General features: G+C 40.5%; 1 pseudogene; it reads right to left on the bottom strand.

Annotated features, from left to right (window-relative positions):
• Positions 1–26,627, bottom strand: part of LOC140463781 (sodium/iodide cotransporter-like) — an 84,577-nt pseudogene that overhangs the window by 5,046 nt on the left and 52,904 nt on the right.

Below are 26,627 nucleotides of genomic sequence, written 5' to 3'. Positions count from 1 at the left end.
AATATGGACTGTGGTGAAGGTCGGGGCATTGCTCACCTCAGCAGACATGACACAGGCTGAATTTGCATAAATTCTCTAACCTTGGCAAGCCTCACTGGAATTTGATTAAAACGGCTCCGCATATGTTTTGAAATACAAACTACGGCCCAAAAGATATTCATATGCAAAAACAAGTTTATGGAATGATGTGTATAACACAATGTTTTGGAAAGTCAAAAGGATAACACAGATCAAAATTCAATGTACTGGCCTTAGGAATGACGAACATCTAGTGATAATTTCTGCCCGCTACTGATAAATGTTAAGTATAAAAAGTCCTATCTTTCTCTCCGTAAGCACGAAAACCTGAGAAGAGAAATTGGGAACAATTAGTATCTCTCTCTCTCTTCCAAACTTTAGCCAAACTGCATGCAGTACTAAGATCAATAGAGACTGATTATTGTCAGGCAAGCTGTGTTGATTGTTTTGAGTAATGTTGATGCTTTTTGCTCTCACAGATCCCAGCTCTTTTAGTTAATTTTAATCCAATTCAACACCTCCACACTTCATTTCAGCTCTGATGAAGAATTATCTAGACTCAAAACATTAGCTTGCTTCCTCTCTGTGGATGCTGCCTGACCCATTGTGATCTCCAGCATTTTTTGTTTTCAGTTCAGATTCCAGCATTTGCGGTAATTTACTGCTATAAGAGTTTATCGTGTTTGGGATAGTACATTATCATGGCTAGAAGTCTAGCTAATTCATAGGAAATGGAGAGTTGGGACAAATGAATTGGGAGTATGATGCGGGAAAATATGAAGTTGATCATTTTGGAAGGCAGAACAAAAGCACAGAGTATTATTTAAGTGGAGAAGAGGCTCCAAAAGTGGCAACAAAACAGGATTTGGGAGTACTTATGCATGAAGCACAGAAAACTAGCACACAGGTGCAGCAGTGATCAGGAAGGCAAATGGAACATTGGCTTTTATTTCAAGAGGTGGAGGGAAGTCCTACTGCATTTTTCAGGGTGCTGATGAGACCACATCTGGTGTATTGTGAGCAGTTTCGGTCCCATTGTTTGAGAAAAGATATTTCATTGGAGGCAGTTCAGAGAAGATTCACTAGGAATCTCTCTGCTCGATGCTGTAGACCTACTGATTGCTTCCTGCATTTTCTGGTTTTATACCCAGTATTGAAAGACTGACTCAGATTGGCATGGATTTATTCAAAATCAGGTTTCCTATTTCAAAGCACCCAGAATTTTTCTTAATGGGTCAATCTGTTCTGAGACTTGAAGGCCATGTGAAGGAGTCACAAATGTTAAGATAAAATATATGCTTCACACTAATAATACATTGATGTCCTCACCTTGCTTCTTGTTTGGTAGATATTATGGTGGTCAGTAGGGATGTTACATTCACAGGGGTAGAGGTGGTAGTATTAATCTTCATGCAGCCTGCTGTTGATGTCTCAAATAACTCTGCAAATTCACCCGAAGGTGGATAGATCAGGCCACCAATCCCTATCCATGCGGCAAAGATTACTCCAACAAACCAACCCACACACGCTCCCTGGAGAAGGTGTAACAAACATCAGGACCATAATTTAGAGGCTACTGCAGGAAAAACAAACACAAGTAATCGGTTTCAAATAATCTGTATTGTGTGCTATGCTTAATCATGATAACAATGTTTGTAACTGTACCCTATAAAACATCTGAATCTTATTACAAGTATGGTTAGAGACTAAAAGAAACTGCAGATGCTGGAATCCAGAACAGACGGGCAGGAGACTGGAAGAACACAGCAAGCCATCAACCCCCTTTTATCTGCAGCTCCCCTCACAGTCCTGAAGAAGGGTGACATTCGAAACATGGGCTTTTCCACCTCCTGATGCTGCCTGGCTTGCTGTGTTCTTCCAGCCTCCTGCCTGTCTGTTTCATATTACAAGTACAGCAGGCTTCTTAGGGAACATTATGCTCTTAAGTATAAGTTGTCCTGACACCATGCTGCTTCACTGTAATATTCCAGAACTTGTTCTAACACAGAAAATGTATGTTTCTTTTAACTGGATATCAGATAAACTAGTCATCATTTGCTGAGAGTATTACCCTATGAATTTTAGTACAAAGTAATGTACACTTATGGAATCACTAATGGAATTGTTCTCCTTTCTCAATATTCCTTTCAATTGGACTTTCTGGATTGTGTCAACAATGGTTTAGTTGTTAACACTCTCACCTCAGAATCACAGGTTTTGAGTTCCACTCCCACTCTAGACGTTGAACTGAAAAAAGCAAAGCTAACAAACTGGTGTAGGACTAAAGGACTGTATTTCAATGATAAATTAAACGAAGGCCATTATGCTGTCTTGGGTGGATGTAAAACTCCCATTGGAATATTCAAAGAAGAGCAGGGGTGTTATTTCATGGAACAGTTGAGTGAGCTGGAAGGGCCCATAAACAGTTTTATAGGCCAGTTAGCTTAATTCGGTTATAAAACATTTTATAAAACATGTTTAGAATCTATTATAAAAGATGCATTAGCAAAGTATTTAGAAAGACAATATGATGAAGTAGAATCTGCATGGCTTCATAAAGGGGAAAACATGCTTGACAAATTTATTATGGGAGGTAACAAGCAAGGTATAAAAAAAGGGGAATCAGGAGATGTGAGATATTTGGATTTCCAGAAGTTGTTCAATACAGTACCACACATAAGATTACTTAGCAAGAGCCCATGGTGTTGCGGGGGTAGTATACTCATATGGACAGTGAGTTGGCTAACAGTAGAATGCAGAAAGTTAGGCGAATGGGGATATTTTCAGTATGGCAATCTGTAACTAGTGGAGTGCCACTGGGGTCAGTGCAATGACCATAATTATTTACTCGATATACATATATATTAATTACTTGGATGAGGAAAGTGATTGTATTATAGTTAAAGTTTGCAGATGACACAGAAGTAAGTGGGAAGTCAAACAGTGAGGATGACACCAGGAGTCTATTAGTTAATTGAGTGGAGAATATCTTGGCAGATGGAATATAATGGGGGAAAGTTTGAGGTTATGCACGTTAGTGGGAAGAATAGAAGAAATTAATATTATTTAAATAGGAAAACCCTGCAGAAGGTTTCTTCACAGAAAGCTAGCACCTAAGTTCAGCAAATAATCAGGAAGGCAAATGGAATGTTGGCCCGTACTTCAAATGATATGTATGCTGACACCAAGAATCCGATCATGAAGGACTACTGTACAGGCAATCTCTGATTTTTTCAGACTGTGCGTGGTCAATATAAAGCCCCTTTCTAAATACATTTTTAGAAAGTTCTACTTTGTTTAACTCTTTTCTTTTTCTCTTCACCAACATACTCTTACTTTATTTTTCATTTTTTGGTTTTCTCTAGAGTCCTAGAGATGTACAACACAGAAAGAGACCCTTTGGTCCAACCCGTCCATGCCAACCAGAAATCCCACCAAACCCTTCCTATTCATATACCCATCCAAATGCCTTTTAAATGTTGCAATTGTACCAGCCTCCACCACATCCTCTGGCAGCTCATTCCATACATGTACCATCCTCTGCATGAAAAAGTTGCCCCTTAGGTCTCTTTTATATCTTTCCCCTCTCACCCTCAACCTATGCCATCTAATTCTGCTCCCCCCCCTCCCCCCCCCAGGGAAAAGACTTTGCCTATTTACCTTGTCCATGCCCCTCATAATTTTGTAAACCTCTGTAAGGTCACCTCTCAGCCTCCAACACTCCAGGAAAACAGTCCCAAGCCTGTTCAGCCTCTCCCTATTGCTCAAATCCTCTAACCATGGCAACATCCTTGTAAATCTTTTCTGAACCCTTTCAAGTTTCACAACATCTTTCCGATAGGAAGGAGACCAGAATTGCACACGATATTCCAACAGTGGCCTAATCAATGTCCTGTACAGCTGCAACATGACCTCCCAACTCCTGTATTCAATACTCTGACCAATAAAGGAAAGCATACCAAACGCCTTTTCATATCCTATCTACCTGCGACTCTACTTTCAAGGAGCTATGAACCTGCACTCCAAGGTCTCTTTGTTCAGCAACACTCCCTGGGACCTTACCATTAAGTGTATAAGTCCTACTAAGATTTGCTTTCCCAAAATGCAGCACCTCACATTCATCTGAATTAAACTCCATCTGCTACTTCTCAGCCCATTGGCCCATCTGGCCAAGATCCTGTTGTAATCTGAGGTAACCCTCTTCGCTGTCCACTACACCTCCAATTTTGGTGTCATCTGCAAACTTACTAACTGTACCTCTTATGCTGGCATCCAAATGTAAATGACAAAAAGTAGAGGGCCCAGCCCTGATCCTTGTGGCACTTCACTGGTCACAGGCCTCCAGTCTGAAAAACAACACTCCACCACCACCCTCTGTCTTCTTCCTTTGAGCCAGTTCTGTATCCAAATGGCTAGTTCTCCCTGTATTACATGAGATCTAACCTTGCTAATCAGTCTCCCATGGGGAACCTTATTGAACGCCTTACTGAAGTCCATATAGATCACATCTACTGCTCTGCCCTCATCAATCCTCTTTGTTACTTCTTCAAAAAAACTCAATCAAGTTTGTAAGACATGATTTCCCACACACGAAACCATGTTGACTATCCCTAATCAGTCCTTGCCTTTCCAAATACATGTACATCCTGTCCCTCAGGATTCCCTCCAACTTGCCCACCACCAAGGTCAGGCTCAACCATCTATAGTTCCCTGGCTTGTCCTTACCGCCCTTCTTAAATATTGGCACCACGTTAGCCAACCTCCAGTCTTCTGGTACCTCACCTGTGACTATCGATGATACAAATATCTCAGCAAGAGGCCCAGCAATTACTTCTCTAGCTTCCCACAGAGTTCTCAGGTACACCTGATTAGGTCCTGGGGATTTATCTGCCTTTACCTGTTTCAAGACATCCAGCACTTCCTCCTTTGTAGTCTGGACATTTTGCAAGATGTCACCATCTATTTCCCTACAGTCTATATCTTCCATATCCTTTTCCACAGTAAATACTGATCAAAAATATTCATTTATTATCTCCCCCATTTTCTGTGGCTCCACACAAAGGCCGCCTTGCTGATCTTTGAGGGGCCCTATTCCCTCCCTAGTTACCTTTTTGTCCTTAATATATTTGTAAAACACCTTTGGATTCTCCTTAATTGTATTTGCCAAAGCTATCTCATGTCCCCTTTTTACCCTCCTGATTTCCCTCTTAAGTATACTCCTACTTTCTTTATACTCTTCTAAGGATTCACTCGATTTATCCTGTCTATACCTGACATATGCTTCCTTTGTTTTCTTAACCAAACCCTCAATTTCTTTAGTCATCCAGCATTCCCTCTACCTACCAGCCTTCCCTTTCACCCTGACAGGAATATACTTTCTCTGGATTCTTGTTATCTCATTTCTGAAGGCTTCCCATTTTCCAGCCATCCCTTTACCTGCAAACATCTGCCTCCAATCAGCTTTTGAAAGTTCTTGCCTAATACCGTCAAAATTGGCGTTTCTCCAATTTAGAACTTCAACTTTTAGATCTGGTCTATCCTTTTCCATCACTATTTTAAAACTAATAGAATTATGGTTGCTGGCCCCAAAGTGCTCCCCCACTGACACCTCAGTCACCTGCCCTGCCTTATTTCCCAAGAGTAGGTCAAGGTTTGCATCTTCTCTAGTAGTTATTGTGTGTTAATGGTGGGAAAAATAATGTTTATAGTTGTGGTGCCAATAAAGTGGTCTGCATTGTCTTGGATGATGCTAAGCTTCTTGAATGAGGTTAGAGCTGTACCCATCCAGGCAAATGGGGAATATTCCAACACACTTTGGACCTTTGCCCAGTGCTGTCTCATTTGGATACATTCCTCAATTTTACTGGCATTACTTTCTCAAAGGAAGACTGGTGGATCAGACGCCTACTTCTTTGAACCGTTTACAGGGAAATAATCACTTCCTTCAGTCTTCATGGCACAAATGATATATTTGTACATATTCCAGTGGCTCAAGGAATCAAGGACATAGTGATTTAGTTAAGAGGTGCATGCTTGTGAAGTATAACTTTAAAGAAATTTAAATATGTGTAAGCTTGACTTTCTGGAAATATGTGAAGTAGTTTGTATGACTTCTAATGTATATTGTGAAGAAAATAACAGCATGCTGATTCCGAAGAGAAAGAAAGCAAAGAATGGGACTGTTAGTGAATCAGCTTTCTTACTTGACAGGCTTCAAACTCTATGCATTCAAGCTGCACTAAGCTGAAAGTAAGAGAAGGCATTAGTCAGAGCATTTGGGTCAGAAATGGTACCAGCAGAGTCATATTATCACATATTGACCAAGTCACGATCTATCTCTCTTGCATATATATACATTTGAATTGATCTTCACAATGCTTTGAACCTGAGTAGTAAACTATTTTAACATATTTTGGTTATCAGTATATGGCCTTACCTTGCTATAGCTTTTTGGAAATAAAGCTGCTAAATTAAATATACCCAGTATAGGTCCTAGAATTACTCCTTCAAAGGTTAGCATTGCCTAGGCAGAATGAAATGTAAGAAAGACATTTACTTTCAGAGTTATGTTGGGTATCATTGTTAAAATGCATTTATAACTCTGTAAAGTAAAAAAGCAAGTTATTTATCAATGGGAAATGCTGTAATACTCTATTTTCTACTTAAATATTTCCAATGTTTCATATTTCCAATTCATATTTCCATCTTTGGCAGTATTTTGCCTTTGAAATTTCTTTACCTGAATTACATTTCTTCTAAAATTGAGCTGAGTCCAGCCAGGCCTATTGTTGTTAATCCAAAAGTCATTGCTGTATCATGAAAGAATAATTAAGAGATTAATCCAACTAAATTGTCATTTTTAGACATACATCTTAAAAAGATCATCCTTTACTTTAGACTGCAATTTATTTATTTTGTGATGATTGTTTGAAATCTCAGAGATTTTGCATATGTCAGAAATTCTGATCAAGACCCGGACGAACTGGGATAGAGCTGGAGAAAGGATTTCATGAAGATTCTGGCTGGTGTTTTCTGAATGGGTCCCTTCAATACTTTTTCTGGCTGTTGACATGGGAGCATATGAGGGAGAAGTAACTACTGATCAGATGTCATTTAAGCCATCTGTAAGTATTATGACCAAGATAATGGCAATCATACATCCTACTCTGAGGTCTCAACAGAACTGATATAAGCTGAAAGTTGGTGCAATTCCTGCTGTGATTTGGAATAAGATTTCAAATTTTTAAATGTGATTGTTTTGTTTCTGAAAGACACCCACTTAGTTGGTTGGAAATGGAAGTACCAAAGAGGACATTCTTTGAGGGCCTTCTGTTGACTGAAGCCACTTAAACATTTTGATAACTTAGAGTAGATGCTGATGCATCCTTTTGTATACAGGATCTATCCTAGTCATACGGATAATCAGGCTTTTGGGAGAGGGATGGTGACCAGTGAATGCGATTTGTGCACTGCAACACTTCAATGCTGGAGCAGATCCCCAGAGTCTGAGACATATAGACCCGATTTTTAATAGACATGAGAGATCTTTACAGATGGCAGGTGGTGAATCTGGGATACCTGATCCTTTTCCCAGAGTTTCCGCTTTTCATCAGTGCCTTTTCAGGATGCAGACTGATTCGGTTTGACAACCAGCATCCATCACTATTACCCTGATCAGATCCATTGTAGGAATAGGCACATTCTAGCCCTTCTCATGAAGAGGGTCAGCTTTTGAAAGAGTTGTAGTTAATGGCCCCACAGAGGTGCCATGAACCATGAATCACATGGGGAACCTTTTGCAAAGTTAATTCAAGAGATTCACATAATGCCCCTGATGCCAATCTATGCACACTGTACTCATCAATCCCCATGGGCCCCTCATAATCTCCATACAAGTCCATGGCACTTCCAGTCATTCACTCACTATGTATTTTATAAGCAATGAACAATAACGTGTATAAAAAAAAAGAAACATTCGCTTCTAATTTTGCTTTCTTTAAAACAATTCAGCAGGTCTGGCAGCATCTCAGGAGAGAAATCAGAGTTCTAAAGAATGATTACTGGACCCAAAATGTGAACTCTGATTTCTCTCTGCAGATGCTGCCAGACCTGCTGAGATTTCCCATCAATTTCTATTTTTGTTTTTGTTGCTGCTAACCTTTCATCTCTTTCTTACCAAAAATCTAACTCTGCCTTAAAAATATACAAGGACTCTACTTCTTTTAGTGGAAGAGATTTCTAAAAGCTTGCAACCCTTTGAAAAAAAATCTCATCTCTGTGTAAAATGGGATACCAATTATATTCAAACAGGGAAACTCTAGATCTAGAATCTCCCATAAGAGTGAGCATCATTTCTATATTCAACCTATATAGACTATTTAGGATCTTATATGTTTCAACTGAGTTGTTTCTTCATCTTATGAACTCAAGCAGATACAAATTATTCCAGCCTAAACTCACTTCAAACAACAACCTGCTCTTTCCAGATATTAGTAAATCTTCCCTGAATTGTTTCCAACTCATTTACATCCTTTACAATTGTGGCCTTCCCACAATTGGAGCTTATTTCTAAGTTCTACTCAATTTCCCTTGCAATAAAAAAATTCCATAAGCTTTCTTAATTACTTGTACCTACATACTAACTTTGTGTAATCCATTCCTAGGTTCAGCTGTATCAACAGACTAATGGATTTCAGGGTTCTCAACCAAGAATTATAAAAAAGAATGTGGGCATCGCTGATTAGGCCTGCATTTATTTTCCATTTCTCATTTCTATTACAAAAGTGGTAGGGGGCCATCCACAGTAACAGTGAAGGAACAAGGTTTAGTTTTGAGTCTGAATTGGGTGTGGCTAAGAACAGGACTTGCTGGTGGTGATGCTTCCACACATCTGCTACCATTGTTCTTCTAAGTGATACAGGTCACAAGATTGAAAGGAGCTTTAGCAAATTATTGCAGTGTATCTTGTGTACGGTATAGATTGTTGCCACTGTGCTTGGGTGATGCTGGGAGTGAATAATGAAGGTGTGGAATGGGGTGACAACCATTTGGATTATTTTGTGCGGGAGATTCTTGTGTGTTTCGGAGCTTCAGCCACTTAGGCAAGTGGAGAGTATTTCATGGCATTTCTAACTTGTGCCTTGTAGGTGATAGACAAGCTCTGGGGAGTCAGGAAGTGAGTTACTTCACCATAATATTTCTAGCCTCTGCTTATGTAGTCATCGCATTATATAGCTGGTCCAGATTTGTTTCTGGTCAATTATAATCTCCAGAAATAGGTAGTGGGGAATTTAGCAATGGTAATGCTACTGAATATCAAGGCACAGTGATCAGATTCTCTCTTATTAGATAATCATTGCCTGGTACTTGCATGGCACAAATATTAAGAGTCACTTATCATCCTAAGGCTGAATTTTGTCTAGCTCTTGCTGCATATGGACACAGAATGCTTCAGTATCTGAGGAGTCATGAATGGTGTTGAACCTTGTGCAATCATTAGCAAATATCCTCACTTTTGACCTTATGGTGGATGGAAGATCACTGAGGAAGCAGCTGAAGATGGTTGGGCAGAGGACATTACCTTGAGGAACTCCTGCAGAGATGTCCTGTGACTGATTTAATTGACTTCTATCGTCCTTTATGCTAAGTTTGATTCCAACCCATCAGAAAGTTTCCTCTTCCCCTAAAATCATTTCTATTGTCTACTATTTTGCTAGAGCTTCTTACTGCCAAGCCACCTTCACCTCATCTTTTGAGTTAGGTCCTTTGTCCATATTTAGATTAAAGCAATAATGAGTTTTGGAGCTGACAGACTCTTGCAGAACTTAAACTGAGCATCATTGAGCAGATTAATTCTGAATAAGTGATGTTTGAAAGTAGTAACAATGACACCTTTGATAACTTTACTAATCATTGAGAGTAGATTAATAGCCCTTAATTAATGTTATTGGACTTTGTTGATATTCATTAGACTGTTGAAAAAGCCGAACTCTCTACCAAGGGAAACATTGCTTGATTGACAACTTGGCTTTCTGAACTCTCTGTCCCTTACACAATGTTCATAGGAGAGCACGGGTATCATTGCATTTGTCTTTAATGGTTTGTGCTTATTAAGATGACATTGTCAGTCCATTCAATATTTTCTTTTCAACCTGCTTGGAGATGGGTGCTACACACTTCAGGAGAGAGTAGAATGTGAACCCATGCCCCCAGCTCAGAATAGAGATACTACTTCTATGCCACAAGAACTCAACACAATGTTAATAGGTTTCACTTGCTTGTAGTTGCTGATAGTGAAAAGACATTTTACTGTCTTGTAGTGATAAGTTTTTTAAAAATGGGGTGTCATGAGTGAGTAAATAATTCCTTTAAATCTTCTTTTAAAATACATCCTAATGTCAGATGAGGGCTGATGGTTCTGCAAAGTGAGTTGTACATGAACGGGCATGGACGTGTCATGGTCTGCCATGAGGAAATGAAGCATTTCAGGAACAGAAATGGAGCAAGTCTGGCATGGTGGCATGAGGCACCCTGGGGGTGGTTGGGAGGACAACCACCTGGTGTGGGTGGAGCCTGGGGAGGATGTTGTGAGTGATGGCTAGCCAGTCAGCTTTATATTTTTCATTGTAATTCAAAGTCCCATAGAACCAAGGTGAACCTTTTAAATAGCCTGCCTCACTAATGGGCAGACCTTGCAGCTGTCTCCAGCATCTTTCCTGAATCACCCGGCCTAATTGTGTGTTCTTATTCGACGGACTAAATAATAACCACCTTTCCAGTGTTGGTCCTGAAGCCAAGAATTTTCCTGACTTGTCACACAAACCTCGAGATGAGGTCATAGAATATAATGTAGGTTTGAATCATGTATGATTATGTAGTGATTGGAATCAAATTGGCCAGGTGGATCTTGTTCAGTATGAAATCCCTGAGTAGATATTCGGGTATCCTGGCTCATAAATATTAACAGGAGTCTCAGAGTGTCTCCTCAGCCTAGAGACTGGCACTGAGCTAGTTGGTCACAGTGCACGTACTGTGCTCATATAAATAAAGGGTAACTGGATACCAGCCTCTGTGTAATTATTTCAGTGGCGACAAGAGAGAACAGTATGCTCCCTACGAAAATTTATTTGCAACAGTTGTCTTTGAGTTGGGGTAAGCATTTCTGGCATCATGCCTTTATTTGGGAAGCTTAACTCGTTCAAAAATTCCATTGAAGATTGGGCCCAGTATATGGAATTAATGCATTATTTTTCCAGGGTAAATGACATTGGGGTAGAGGAAAAGCAACAAGTACTGCTTCTGACTGTTTGCGGACCCGCAGCATTTTCGATTGTTAGGAGCCTCAACTTCCCCTGGGATACCAGTCTAAAACTTTTGAGAGTCCACAGATTTAGTTAAGGAATATTACGATCTCAAGCCTCTCATTAATTCAGAGATGCTATCAGTTTTATATGGCTGTTCAAGAGCCAGTTAATTGTGTTGGGATTTTTGATGAGGTTAAGATGACTGGCAGAGGCATGTGATTTTCGTCATCCCTGAATGAGATGCTGAGAGACCATTTGGTATGTGGGATTAATAATGTAACCATGCAGAAGTGCCTATAAGCTTTCTCATTACAAAATGTGGCAAGTGGAGCCAGTGATCTACAGGGCATCCCAATGGAAAAAGACACATTCACCTGACCAAGTGAGCTTGGAGTAAACCACTTGAATGGAGGCAATCACTGAGCCTCATGGAGGACATGTCCTGAGCAGAGGGACCCTAGGTCAGCCCACAACAAAACCCTGAAACAAAACCCAGCCTAAGCCAAGTGGCTAAAATGTTCTTCAAGATCCAAGCTGGCAAATCACTGTAGTTGCTGCTGGTGTGTGGATTTGGGACAATAAAAGAATCCTAGAGAGCCTGACTTGAGTAAGAGAACTCATAGGCTAGTATCCAGGAGAGTGCACACCCTGGAAAGTACATCTAAATCGGGTTTGGTACAATTAAATTGCTTAACAACATCCAAATTAGAACTAATCAAAATAAATGTCTGGTTAAATAGTCACCCCTTTCTCATGGAAGTCGATACCAGCACTGCTGCATCTGTAGCTACAGAGCCAGTCTTTAACAAGATTCACTCTGGATCCCAAACATGAAGTTTGCACAAGACCTTGGCCAAATAAGAATGTACAGATTAGATTCCCCACAGTATGGAAACAGGTCATTTGGCCCAAGTCCACACCGACCCTCCGAAGAGTAACGCACCCAGACCCATTCCCCTATCCTATATTTACCCTGACTAATGCACCTAACACCACAGGCAATTTAGCATGGTCAATTCACCTGACCGGCGCATCTTTGGATTGTGGGAGGAAACCAAAGCACCTGGAGGAAATCCACACAGACATAGGGAGAATGTGCAAACTCCGCACAGTCACCGGAGGTGAAAATTGAACCCAGGTCCCTGGCACTGTGAGGCAGCAATGCTAACCACTGAGCCACCATGCTGCCCTGAGGAACTGTTACAGATTAAGAACAAAACAAAGAACAAAGAGAATTACAGCACAGAGACAGGCCCTTTGGCCCTCCAAGCCTGCGTCGATACAGATCCTCTATCTAAACCTGTCACCTGTTTTCTAAAGATCTGTATCCCTTTGCTTCCTGCCCATTCATGTATCTGTCTAGATACATCTTAAATGACGTTATCGTTCCTGCCTCTACCAACTGTACTGACAAGCATTCCAGGCCCCCTGCGTAAAAAACTGTACGTGCGTATCTCCCATAAACTTTTCCCCTCTCACTGTGAACTCATAACCCCTTGTAATTGAGTTCTGCACTCTGGGAAACAGTTTCTTGCTATCCATCCTGTCTATACCTCTCATGAATTTGTAGACCTCAATCAGGTTCCCCCTCAACCTCCTTCTTTCTAATGAAAATAATCCTACTCTATTCAACCTTTCTTCGTAGCTAGAGCTTTCCATACCAGGCAACATCCTGGTGAACTACCTCTGCACCCTCTCCAAAACATCTGGTAATGTAGTGACCAGAACTGTACACAGTATTCCAAATCCGGTTGAACCAAAGTCCTACACAACTGTAACATGACCTGCCAACTCTTGTACTCAATACCCATCCAATGAAGAAAAGCATGTTGTATGCCTTCCTGACCACTTTGCCATATGCCTTCTTGACCACTAAGGGTCCAACTTTGGTTCTGGTCTCCTATGGGAAGTAGTTGGTGCAGTTACCACCAATTGTAGTAAAAGGCTCAGGCCCAAGCATATTGTTGCGGAATTGGTTGAGAAAGATTCACAATGATTAGCTCATCATTTATCAATTAGAAAATGGCTGCCTCAGTGAAGTCTTAATTAAGTACACAGAAGATCTTCAGGTAGGTCCAGGGACTATTAAAAGAAGCCAAGGCCACTGTACAAGTTGACCAAGAAGTAATTCTCCGATTCTGCAATGCCTGCCCAGTGCCATTTGCCCTAGGTGCAAAGGTAGAGCCAGAATTCATGAAGCTGGAAAGTAAAGGAATCATCAAACCAGTACAGTTTGCAGCTTGGGCAGCACCAGTTGTACCAATAGTGTAGCCAGACAGCTCGGCTCACCTTTGTGGGGTTTTTGAGCAAACTATCATAGCAGATGGATAAATGTCCACTTTGTTGCATAGAAGACTTGTTGGCAAACTTGGGCGAGGTGGGGAATCTGTCCTTCACAAGTCTGGACATGAGCCACACCAACCTCCAATTGCAACTAAATGAAGAGTCCCGGGAGTATGCAACAATAATGCCTATAAGGGTTTGTATCAATATACAAGACTACCATTTTGAGGAACCACCAGCCTGCACCCTTTTCCAGCGGATAATGGAGAACAATTTACAAAGTCAACCCCAGGTTACAATTTATCTGGATGATGTGCTAATAACCGGGAAAACCAATAAAGTGCACTTGGGGAAATTGGACGTAGAGCTTAAATGTTTCTCCCAGTTGGGCGTACACTTAATGTGTGTTCCAGGCACCCCAAGTGATCTACTTGGGCTATTGAGTCCACACCTGTTGGAACATAAAGTAGGGGCCATCAAAGGTGCTCCGGCTCCTACTTCTGTACCAGAGCTTAGGTCTTTCCTTAGGTTAGTGAATTATTATGGAAAATTCAGACGTAACCTGAGCTCCATCCTGGCACCCCTTACATCTGGTAATGAAAAAGGTCGGCCTTGGAAATGGTCATGTAGCCAAGAAGTAGCCACTAGGGATGTGAAAAAGCAGCTAATGTCATCTAAGGTGTTGGTCCATTCTGATCCCAAGCAAGATATGGTGCTGACATGTGATGCCTTTCCATACAGAATAGGGGTAATGTTGGCCCACCAGTTGCCCAACAGAGAGGATCGCTTGATAATGTATGCTTCCCATACTTTGGCTGATGCCAAATGCAAATGCAGATAGAGAAGGAAGGTTTGGCGGTCATCTTTGGTGTGAGAAAGTTCCACCAATACCTTTTTGAACATAAATTTGGAATCATAATGGACCATAAACCCCCACTAGGGCTACTTAAAGAAGACAAGGCTGTGTTGCCATAACTTCTGGTCGAATTCAGCGGTGGGCCCTTATTCTCAGTGTGTACAATAAGTTGGAACACCATTCAGGCAGCCAAGTGGCAGATGCAGATGCCTTGAGCTGTCCCCCACTGATAGGTACATCACTGGTGGGTGCAATCACTGGAACAGTCCATTCTGGTTTTAAACTTTCTGGACACCTTTCCGATTACCGCTAACAATATTTGACTGTGTACACAAGATGATCCTGTCCTGGCAAAGCTAAAACAGCTGGTGCTGATTAGGGAAACAAAAGGGCTATCACAATCAGAATTGAACCGTTTCTGGACTAGGCGAGACCAGGTCACTTTAGAGGATGGCATATTATAATGGGGATCAAGACTGATTTTTCAGAGATAAGGTCACTACTAGATACTGGCTGAACTCCATCAGAGTCATCCAGGGGTTTCCAAAATGAAAATGTTCGTAAGAAGTTATGTCTGGTGGTCTGGACTGGATGCTGTCATAGCTGCATTGGTGGGAAGAGCTCAGACTATGCCAAGAAGAATAAAAATTACTGCTACCCAGCTCCATCACATTTGTGGGAATGGCAAGATAAGCCCTAGACTCAGTTGCACATCGATTATGCCTGTCCTTTCAAGGGTTCAATGTTCTTGGTCATTGTAGATGCCCATTGAAAGTGGTTGGATATGCATAGAGTTCAAATTCAGGAATGAAGATTGAAAAGCTATGGGCATTTTTCATGAAAGACAGACTTATGGAAGTATTGGCCACTGACAATGGGTGTCATTTAGCAGCAGGGATGTTGTTTATTTCCTGAAGTCAAATGGCAATTGGCATGTTCGCCATGTTCCATACTATCCATTGTCCAATGATCTGACGGAAAGAGCTTTGAACGCAGGTTCAAGAAACAGCCTACAGCTTAACTAAATACCAAGCTGTCCTAGTTCCTGTTTGATTATAGGACCACCCCTCTCGCAATTACTGGGATAGCTCCAGCAGAGTTGCTGTTGGCGAGATGATTGCGCACTAGATTAAACCTGATATTCGCAGACCTCAAGGGAAGGTGAAATAGCAGGCTACATGCCTCCTCTAAGTGGGAGAAACAGCTTACTTCAAGAGACAAAGTTTGGTGTTGAAACCACGGAAATGGCGATCCATGTATGAGGTGAGGCCACCTTGAGGTCAGGTCCCATAACATACACAGTTTGAGTAGGTGAGGCGGTCCTTAACAAACAGGTAGATCACATTGAAAGCAAAACACACCTAGCTCCTCAGAACTGCCACAAAGACTGTCAGAAAGTATAGGTTCTCCGGCAGGGGGTGGGGAGGGGGTGTTCATGATTGGCCAAATGGATTGCATTGAGCATGAGATCTCTGATTTGGGCTGTTAACCTGGGACAATCAAGAAGTCCTGGCTGCCACATATAAACAGTCTCAGTGACTGGCATTGAGACCATATATTGTGCTCATGTAAATAAAGGGTGACTGGGTGAAAGGACACTGGCCTCTGTGCAGTTATTTCAGATTATGAAAGAAAATAATCCTAACTTTTAGAGCCATTGAATTGGCTATCTGGTGTCAGTTGCCTCACTGGATCCACTCTGTGGACAAATCTACAAAATCATTTTCAGAAAGTGTCCAATTTCTGCACCTAATAATAGACAATAGGAAATTTCAATCGCACAACTGCCACAATTCTACTAATCACATTGTAACTTTTGAGGAACACACCTATTCTAAATAAATAAACTATTATGAATGAACAGTCTACACAAAACATTCGTTCAGTAATTTTCAGAAAGTCAGTATAAATTTCAATATAAATTACTGTTATGCAATTAACTATGATCATATCTTATTCAAAATTAACGTAACCTTTTAAACTGTATTGCAGTGTATCCATGATGTGAGGGATAGTATTACAGGGTCATTATGGTGAGAAAGGCAGCATTACAGGAAATTCTGGGTAAGGGACACTGTTATAAAGTAATAATGGTACAAGGGTCAATACTACAGTTTGGATATGAAATTTAACAGATAAGAATGAAATGACTTTTAAAAAATTCTCTCATGGGATGTGGGTGTTATTGCAAGGGCAGCACTTTGTCAGCAGAGGTAAAAGCATATTAGTTTAAAAACGATGAAAGTACAGAGTCAGCTGTTGCAATACTCATTCTTGCAGATGCCAGGAGATTGTAAGAATTATGAGAAAACCTTATGGGGTTCTTGGCTTTATTAATGAGGGTCTAAAGCAAGTAGGTTATGCTAAACCTTTATAAAATGCTGGAAAGGCCTTAGCTGAAGTATTGTGTTCAATTCTGAGCACCACACTTTCAAAAAGATGCCAAGGTCTGAGAGAGGATGCAGAAGAAATTAACTGATAGAAAGTATGATGGACTTCAGCTGTGTAGAAAGACGAGAAAAACAATTATCTTTACAACAGAGAAAATTAAGTAGGAATTTATTAAAGGTTCAAAATCATAACCAGTATTGTTAAGTGTGGTGTAATGGAATTAATATCAAAGAATGTATAATGATGATATCAGCACCATGTGGTTATATTACAGAATTGGAAGGGAGTAGAACCTCTCCCATGAACTTGAGAGAATGTGTGAATAAATAATTTTTGTGGAAGTAATATGAGGGTAAGAAGTAGAACTTTGAGGGACTGAATACAGTTAGAATCCTTTAATATGATAAAAGCAGTTTGTTAAGTTCATTCATGGGATGTGAGTTTCCCTAGCCATTTTACTGCCAAACTAATTACTCTTGTAAAGACGGTGGTGAGCTGCCTTCTTGAAATGCCATAGTCGATGTGGTGTATGTACATCCAAAGTGCTGATACAAGTTCCAGGATTTTGAAAGATGCAACTCTGAAGGAATGCCAATATACTTCCAAGTCAGAATGGTGAGTGGTTTGAAGGAGAACTTGCAGATACTGGTGTTCCCATGTATCTGTTCCCTTCTTCCTTCTAACTGAAAGTAGTCTAAGGCACCTTAGTGAATTTCTGCATTGTATCTTATGGATAGTATACACTGCTGCTGCTGTGCACTGGTGCTGGAGATTGCAAATGTTTCTCAATGTTGTGCCAGTTAAGTGGGCTGCTTTATTCTGAATGATGTCATTCTTAAGTGTTTGATACTAGGGATAGTGTCTCAGAGTATCAGATCAATTTGAATAGCTCAACAAGTCGAAATTACAGCCATTCGCAAATAAATTACAGGGCCCTGGAGAAATATTACTGAAAGTTAAAATATGAACTTCTGGCAAAGCTCAGGTAGAAGGGAAGCAAAAACATGGAATGTCATTCAGAATCACATATTTTCTATCAAACAGGAATGTATATTTAAAACTGAAATTAATTTAAAAGGTTGTCGAGTTTGCCAAGATAGACCAAGTGATTTCCAAATGAATTCCCAAATTTGTTTATAGTTTTGGGAAATTAAAGATAAGAATATCATGTCACCCTTGGTGATAATACAAAATGAATTAACTTGTCTCCAGCAGGAAATGTGACATACCCTGTCTTGGATAAAGCCAAAAATGAAATAGAATGTATACTCAGAGAAAGAGTAATGTTACTAGTTACTATGAAAACTAGACAGTATGGTTACAGTACCAGAACCTAATGGTTTGATAAGAATCTGCATTGATCTAACTTCATTAAACAAGACAGTGGGTTGTGAGATTTACCCAATGGCTTCAGTGGATCAAGGTTGGGCAAAAACTAACTAACAGTATCCTAATAGCCAAACTGGATTTTAACAATGGATTTTGGCAATTATTTCTGAATGAAAACTTCAGAAAGCTGACCATGCATTATTTTAAGAGGTCTTTTGTTCCCAAACTTGCTTTGAAATTACATCTCTGAGCAGACACAATGTGAACTACCTAAAGAAAAACAACATAGGAACAGCTAGTAGAAAAACAACCCAGCAGTTTTGAAATCAGAGTCTTTTTCCTACTAGAAAGCTGTCCCCAAAGTTTCCAGATTGGTTTTATAAAATCTTCAATGCAGACTGCAGCCAAAGCACTGATGCCAGAAGAAACTGTGCTGTTGACAAGAAAAAAAAAGTAAGAATGAGTTCTTATTTCATCAATTTTTCATTTCATATAAAATTTAAGCAGCTTGTTTTTATTACTTTGTGAATATAGATATTACTTATAATTTCATTAAAGTCCTTCAGGAATTTCAGAACTGCAAAGAAAATCTGTAGAATGTCACAGCTTCAATTGACACATTTGTGAAACTTCATATTCTTCAAAATGAACAAAGGGCGATGTTGAAAATTATTATGGGGAACTCATTTCCAATAGGCAGCATACACAGTTACTGCCTTGACTACGGAGGTGACAAAAAATAAGACACAGGAACAAACATAGGCTATTCAGTCCATTAAGTCTGCCCTGCCATTCAGTGAGATCATGACTGATCCAATGATCCTCAACTTTCCTGCCTTTTCCCTATTTCCTTTACTGATTAAAAATCCCTATCTCAGCTTTGAATGTATTTAATGGTGAAGCCTCAACAGCCCCTGTATTAAAAAATTTCTACAAATTCACTATCTTCTAAGTGAAAAAAATTCCTTCTGATCTCTGTCTTATTTTGAGATTATGTTCTTTGGTCCTTACTGTTCCCACAAAAAGAAACAACCTTTCTGTCAAGTACCCTACAAATCTTATATGTTTCAATAAGGTCACCTATTGTCTTCTAAGTTCTAATCAGTCCAGGCAAAACCTGCTTAATCTTGCCACATAAGATGTTGCTTCATACCTGGTATCAGCCTCATGAATCTTCTCTGGAGTCCCTCCAATGCCAGTATATCTTTCCTTAGATAGGGAACCCAAAACTGTTCACAGTATTCCAGCTGTGCTTTGTATACTTTTAGCAAACTTTCCTATTTTTATACTTAATTTCCTTTGAAATAAAGGCCAGCATTCCATTTATCTTCCCTATTACCTACTGAACTTGGATGCTAATATTCTGTGATTCACAGAAGCTTCCCCAATCCCCCTCTGCTGTTGCTTTCTGTAGTCTTTCTTCATTCAAATAATATTCAGCTCCTTTATTCTTCCTGTCAATATCTCACATTTTACTGCAGTATATTCTTTCTGCCATGTTTTGAGCACTTGCCTATTTTGAAACTAATTGAGCATTTGAGTGGCCCAAGGTGGAGAAGCAATACTACAATCAACATTTAACTCAAACGACCAAAGTGCAATTTGGGGACCAATTTATAATTTTCTGCTGGTGTGCAGGTCCCTCTGAGGTAGGAACTGGCAATTTTTTAAATGGCGCTTAGGAACTAAGGCATACATTTTGAATCTGTCTTCACAACAGAAGATGATGCAAAGAAACATACTGGAAATTGGAGAATCTAAGAAGATGAAGGACATTCCTTAAAAAAATTAGAAAAATTTGATGTGACAGTACTGACAATGCCCCTGATGTAGGCCTAATGGCCTACATAGTTGGGTTTTAAAAGAGATGCATAAGGAGACATCAAATGTATCGATATTGATCTTCCAGAATTTTAAAATTTCTAGAATGGTCCTTGTGGATTGAAAAGTATACAAAATTAGCTGCTGATAAAGGAGGGAAAACGAGTCAGTAACCAGCAAAATGCTTGCATCTCTTTATTAAGGATATGGCAGTAGTACACATGAACAATTACAATATAATTATGGAAGTCAGTATGGTTTTATGAAAGGGAAGTAGTGTTCGCCAATTCATTAGAACTTTTTAAAAGATGTAGCCAGCAGGGTAAATAATGAGGACTCGGTGTATGTGATACATTTAAATTTTTAGAAGACATTTGATTGGGAGCCACACGGGGTTGATACATAAGACTACGTTTCATGAGTTCAGGTGTAATATGTATATTGCCATGGATGAACAATTGGTTAATAGTTAGAATACGGAGAATAAAAAGATCAGGTTCAGGAGGATAGCTCATATCCCACAATCATCAATACTTGGGTCACAGCTGTTTAGAATTAGCATCAATGAATGAGATGACTTAGCATAATTTATCCAGACAACATGAACCTAGTTTGAAAGGTATGCTGTGATGTGCAACAAAAAGACAGTATAAAAACTGGTTGAGTCAGTACAAGAAAGTGATAGATAAGGAATAATGTGGCAAAGTGAGAAATTAGGAAAAATACAAAAGCAGAACATTTAATTGAATTCAGCAGAACAGTGAATTTTAGTGTTCAAAGGGACTTGAGGTTCTTTGTATATGAATCAGGAGTTAACAAGTAGGTGCAGAAATCGATTAGGTGGGCAAATGTAGGTATCAGATATAAGAATATGAATCTTATTGCATTTAACAGGTGTGATATAGTTTTGGTCATCTAACTCAAGGATAAAATTACTCAAGAGAAGCCACAATAAAGACTCACTGATTTCTGAAAGAAGATGACTATTCTTTGAGGAGATAAGTTGAGTAAAATGGGGCTATTTTCTGTAACGTTCAGGAGAATGAAAGGTGATACCTTTGAAATGTATAAAATTCACTGAATTCACAAGATAGAGGCTGAGAGACAGTCTTTCTTAGTTAGAGTGTCTTGAATTAATGGTCCTAGTCACAGTATAAGGGTCGATCTCTCTGTATATCAATTTGCCCCAGGACTTTTCAATTTACTGTGTAATTTGCTCTTGAATTGAACCTTCCAAAGAGCATCACCTCGCATTTGCCCGGATTGAACTCCATCTGCCATTTCTCTACCCAACTCTCCAATCTATCTATATTCTGCTGTATTCTCTGACAGTCCCTTCACTATCTGCAATTCCACCAATCTTAGATAGAGTTCAAAACATTTACAACCACTTCTGCGAAGAAATTTCTCTTCATCTCAGCCATAAACAATTCTTCCATTCTGAAGAATTACAAAAGACTCAAAATAATAAGAAGATAACAGACCTGTTGAGTATTTTCAGCACATTTTTCTATTGCATATTTCTATGTCCACAGTACTTTGCATTTATCAGAAAGATCTTGAGACAATGTCCCCATGTTCTTGGTTTCCCTAGCCAGATGAAACGTGTCTGCCCTGTCAAGCCCCTTTGGAATTTTGTATGTTTTAGTGAGGTTAATTCTTATTTTTCCAAACTCCAGAGATGATTGGTGCAGTTTACTCAGCCTCGTTCCCTTAAGATGGCAACACAAGTCAATAGAGTGGTCATGAAGGCATATGGCATGCTTCCCTTCATCGGACCGGGTATTAAGTACAAGAGTTGGCAGGTCATGTTACAGTTTATAAGACTTTGGTTCGGCTACATTTGGAATACTGTATACAGTTCTGGTCGCCACACTACTAAAAGGATGCGGATGCTTTAGAGAGGGTGCAGAGGAGGTTCACTTGGTTGTTGCCTGGCATGGAGGGTGCGAGCTATGAAGACAGGTTTAGTAGATTAGGATTATTTTCATTAGAAAGGAGGTTGAGGGGAGTCCTAATTGAGGTCTAACAAAATCATAAGAGGTATAGACAGGTTGGAAAGCAAGAAGCTTTTTCCCAGACTGGGGGACTCAATTACTAAGGATGATGAGTTCAAAGTAAGAGAGGAAAAGGTTAGGGGAGATATGCATGGAAAGTTCTTTATGCAGAAGGTGGTGGGTGCTTGGAACGCATAGCCAGCGGAGGTGGTAGAGACAGTTACGATAGCGTCATTTAAGCTATGACTAGACAGATACATAAATGGGCAGGAAGCAAAGGGCTACAGATCCTTAGAAAATAGGTGACAGGTTTATTTAGAGGATCAGCGCAGACTTGGAGGGCCAAGGACCTATTCCTGTGATGTAATTTTCTTTGTTCTATCCCACAAATTTGTGAATGTTCCATGATGGACTATATTTAAGGCTCAGATAAACTTTTGGTCTCTCATGAGGGAGTGGGCTGGCAAGTGGAGTTGAAGGCAAGAAGCCAAAGATTAGCCATGTTCATACTGAATGAGAGAGGAAGCTTAAAGTGTCTAATGGTCTACTCTTCCTGGTATTTCTTATGATCTTAGAACAAGTATTCTCGCTGAAAGGACAAAGGGGAATGAGAGAAAGACAATTCTAGAACTGATAACCATTAAATCATACGTGTTTCAACACATTGCTATTGTGTTGGACAGTAAAACATTTTAAAAACAAATGGGATTAATATTTGAAAAGAGGAATATAAAAGGATCTGTAGGGAATCATAGCAACACTACAAGCACAGGAGTTGATGGCATTTTGCTGTGCTGTAATTTATAGCACTTTACAATAGGTCTCACGTAATCAGCCTAAGCTCAGCAAATGTTTTGGAAACATTGGTGACTAACAGCTAACTAGAAATTCCACCATTACACCAGCTCCAACCCTACCTGTTCCTCCACTACATCGATGACTGTATCGGTGCCACCTCGTGTTTCCACGAAGAAGTTGAACAGTTCATCAACTTTACCAACATCTTCCACCATGACCTCAAATTCACCTGGACCATCTCGGAAACCTCCCTCTTCCTGGACCTTTCCATCACCGTCTCTGGTGACCGACTAACCACAGACATATATTACAAGCCTACCGACTCCCACAGCTACCTAGACTACACCTCCCCCCACCCTACCTCCTGTAAAAACATTATCCCTTATTCCCAATTCTTCCGTCTCCGCTGCATCTGTTCCCAAATGACCAATTCCACCTCAGAAAATCCCAGATGGCCTCTTTCTTCCACAATCGCAACTTCCCTTCCCACATGGTTGACAATGCCCTCCAGCGCATCTCCCCCACTTCACACACCACTGCCCTTGAACCCCATCCCTCCCAACACAACAAAGTCAGAACCCCACCTTGTCCTCACCTTCCACCCCACCAACCTCCGCATACAACGCATCATCCTCTGCCACTTCCGCCACCTCCATACAGACCCCACCACCAGAGATATATTTCCCTCCCCAATATCAATATTCCGAAAAGACCATTCCCTCCGCGACTTCCTCGTCAGGTCCACAACCCCCACCAACCCACACCCCACTCCTGGCACCTTTCCCTGCCACCACAGGAAGTGCAAAACCTGCACTCACACCACTCCCCTCACCTCCATCCAAGTCCCCAAAGGATTCTTCCACATCCGTCAGAAATTTACCTGTATGTCTACCAATGTGATCTACTGCATCAGTTGCACCCGGTGTGGTCTCCTCCACATCAGGGAGACAGGATGCCTTCTTGTGGATCATTTCAGAGAACATTACTGGGACACCCGCACCTACCAACCCAACACCCCATGGTTGAACACTTCAACTCCTCCTCCCACTCTGTCAAGGAAATGCAGATCCTGGGCCTCCTCCACTGCCAAACCATTACCACCCGATGCTTGGAGGAGGAACGCCTCATATTCCGCCTTGGGACCCTGCAACCACACGGGATAAATGTGGGTTTCAACAGCTTCCTAATTTCCCCTCTCCCCACATTATCCCAGTCCTCCAACTTGGCACCACCCTACGGACATGTCCATCACTCACCCCCTCTGACCTATCATCTTCTCGCTCACCTTCATCCACCTATCGCTTTCTCAGCTACCTTGACCCAAACCTCACCCTCTTCCATTTATCACTCAGCCCTGACTCACAAGCCTCATTCCTGATGAAAGGCTTATGCCCAAAACTTCGATTCTCCTGCTCCTCGGATGCTGCCTGACCTGCTGTGCCTTTTTCAGCACCACACTCTCGAGTCTGATCTCCAACATCTGCAGTCTTCACTGTCTCCAACTAGAAATATATGGCCTATGAGAAGTGCCACAACTGCTGAATCTATATGGGCTCTCAGTTTTGTATAATTTGGTCTATGTTAGCTAGTTTTGATGTGTGAAGTCCTATTACTGATTGGCTTTGACTGGCATTGATTAAACCACTATAATTTTCTCCAGCTAGAGGTGGCAACTCAATAGCGCATAGCAAAGGTTTCAGATATTATGATAGACTCTCTAATAAAGTTCATCAAGAGCTGATAGCAAGAATTTATTTTGTATTGTTTATTCCTAATTGAAACAATGTGAGGCTGCAGAATGGTTAATTGGTTTTATGTCTTCTGAAAAGTTGCTGGACTTCTCTCTGCTCCTTATATATTCAGTGTCAACGTCTATCAAATATTCAAACTAATGTTAACCTATTGCTGTAGTTGTGTGAAATTACATACCTTAAGGTGCCACTGTATGCTCTGGCAACAAATAGTCCAGGAAGTCCAGACATCTGATCGAATAACTCCACAACGAGTAATGGTGTCAGCTTCCAAAAAATAAATTAGAAAAAGAAATGAACTCTTTTTGAAGTAACTTATTATCTTTGTTAGAATGATCCCATGTACCAGCACTGAATCAGTGGCAACAACCTTTCCTCTGAATCAAATTTCTCTTTCAGAGCCAGGAGGACATAATAGGTTACATATAGTGCAGGACTGAGGGAGTACTTGAAACCAATCCCTGTCTGTGCACACAGTTGGACATAAAATATCCCAGAGAGTGGAAAGTTGTTGTGGTAGACAAATCAATGCATAAATCATCAACATCATAATAGATTGGGCATGAAATTGTGATCTGTAGCACCCCTGGAGACACTGCTGTTTTAATAAGCTGGAAACTATCTAAGTGGGGTGTGCTGGACCTCTAGCCACTTCTGGTCTGTGGTCCATATTGTCAATGTCTCTCACATGGATGAAGTGCATTTGCAGGAAACCTTTGAATTGGTGCTGCCTCAGTATCACTCAGTGCTACCAAAGAATGAGTTCAACTGTAAGAGAGGACTGACACTAATGTTATTTAAGACTAAGCTTATAAATTTTCAGGTCAGGTAATTCAGACTATCACCTGCTATTTCAAACCCACTGGGCATTATGTGGAGTGCTTTTGGAGATATTGTGGTTTGGCAGGAAGTGTTGCATTTTCAGAGGGGTGACAGATGATTTAGTGTCCTGTCCACACAAAGGTTGCAAGACTTATGGGCCCGACTTCTGAGTTAGTAGCACAATGGGGAAATGGAATACAGGTTGTAAAGTGGTAAAGTTGTTTTGATGTCTTCTGAAAAGTTGGAAGTGGATTCCTCTCGGCTCCTTGACAATTACAAGCCCAACCAATGAACTCTGCATTGCAAAGTGCATTTTCAACATCTATTACCCTGACCACCTATGTGTGGTCATTAAACCTCCTGCAGCACTGTTGTCAGATCCAAATTCATGGAACTAATGTCCCTGGTCAACTGCCCTTGATCTCTTCCAAGAGTATTCCTTAAGAACTTGGTGGCCACTCTGCCAAACCATAACATTTCTTCTGTGCACCTATGTAAGACATTCGGGAATGTACCCATAAAGCTGGGAACCCTCTGTCAACGCCAGTGATCTATTTTCCCTTTGTCAGAATTTCAGAAACAGCTTTTCATAGAATACTCTTCTGAGTTTAAGGACAGACTATCATTAAGATGAACAGGCTGGCTGCAATGTGTGCTATCAGTGCATGTTACCCTACACCTGCTGACTGTTTAGGCAGCCAGTGTGAGTTCCACTTGGAAGTTCCACTCAGGAAGAAACAGCATTAGATGTGTGTTTTGCCTGTGATATATTACAAATTATGACAACTACGTAAATAGCAGCACAAAACAATTCTAGCTACTTCTCTTTTATTTCATGGAATGTGGATATTGCTGGCCAGGCTAGTATTTACTACCATTCAAGAAGTGGCTAGATTTAGCAATCGGAGCGAATGGGATCAAAGGTTTTGGGGAGAGACCACGATTAGGCTATTGGGTTGGATGATCAGCCATGCTTATGATGAATGGTGGAGCAGGGCCATATGTCCTGTTCCTATCCTGTCCTGTTTCTATGTTTTCTAATTATCCTTATGAAGGTGGTAGCCAAAATCTGTTCTTTGATTGCATTGTTGTTTCTGAAATCTTACAGTTCACAAATAGTCTACAGTACTTCTTAAAAATAAAAAAGTTACGCTTCATGTGTTGTCAGTATTGCTGATAACCAACATTTGTTACTCAACCCTAACTGCCATTGCAGAGATGGTGATGAACTGCCTTTTTCAATTACTGCAGTCCTTGG

Source organism: Chiloscyllium punctatum, chromosome 39 (assembly GCF_047496795.1).
Source record: "Chiloscyllium punctatum isolate Juve2018m chromosome 39, sChiPun1.3, whole genome shotgun sequence".
NCBI lineage: Eukaryota > Metazoa > Chordata > Chondrichthyes > Orectolobiformes > Hemiscylliidae > Chiloscyllium > Chiloscyllium punctatum.
This window is presented reverse-complemented; position numbering and strand designations above follow the sequence as displayed.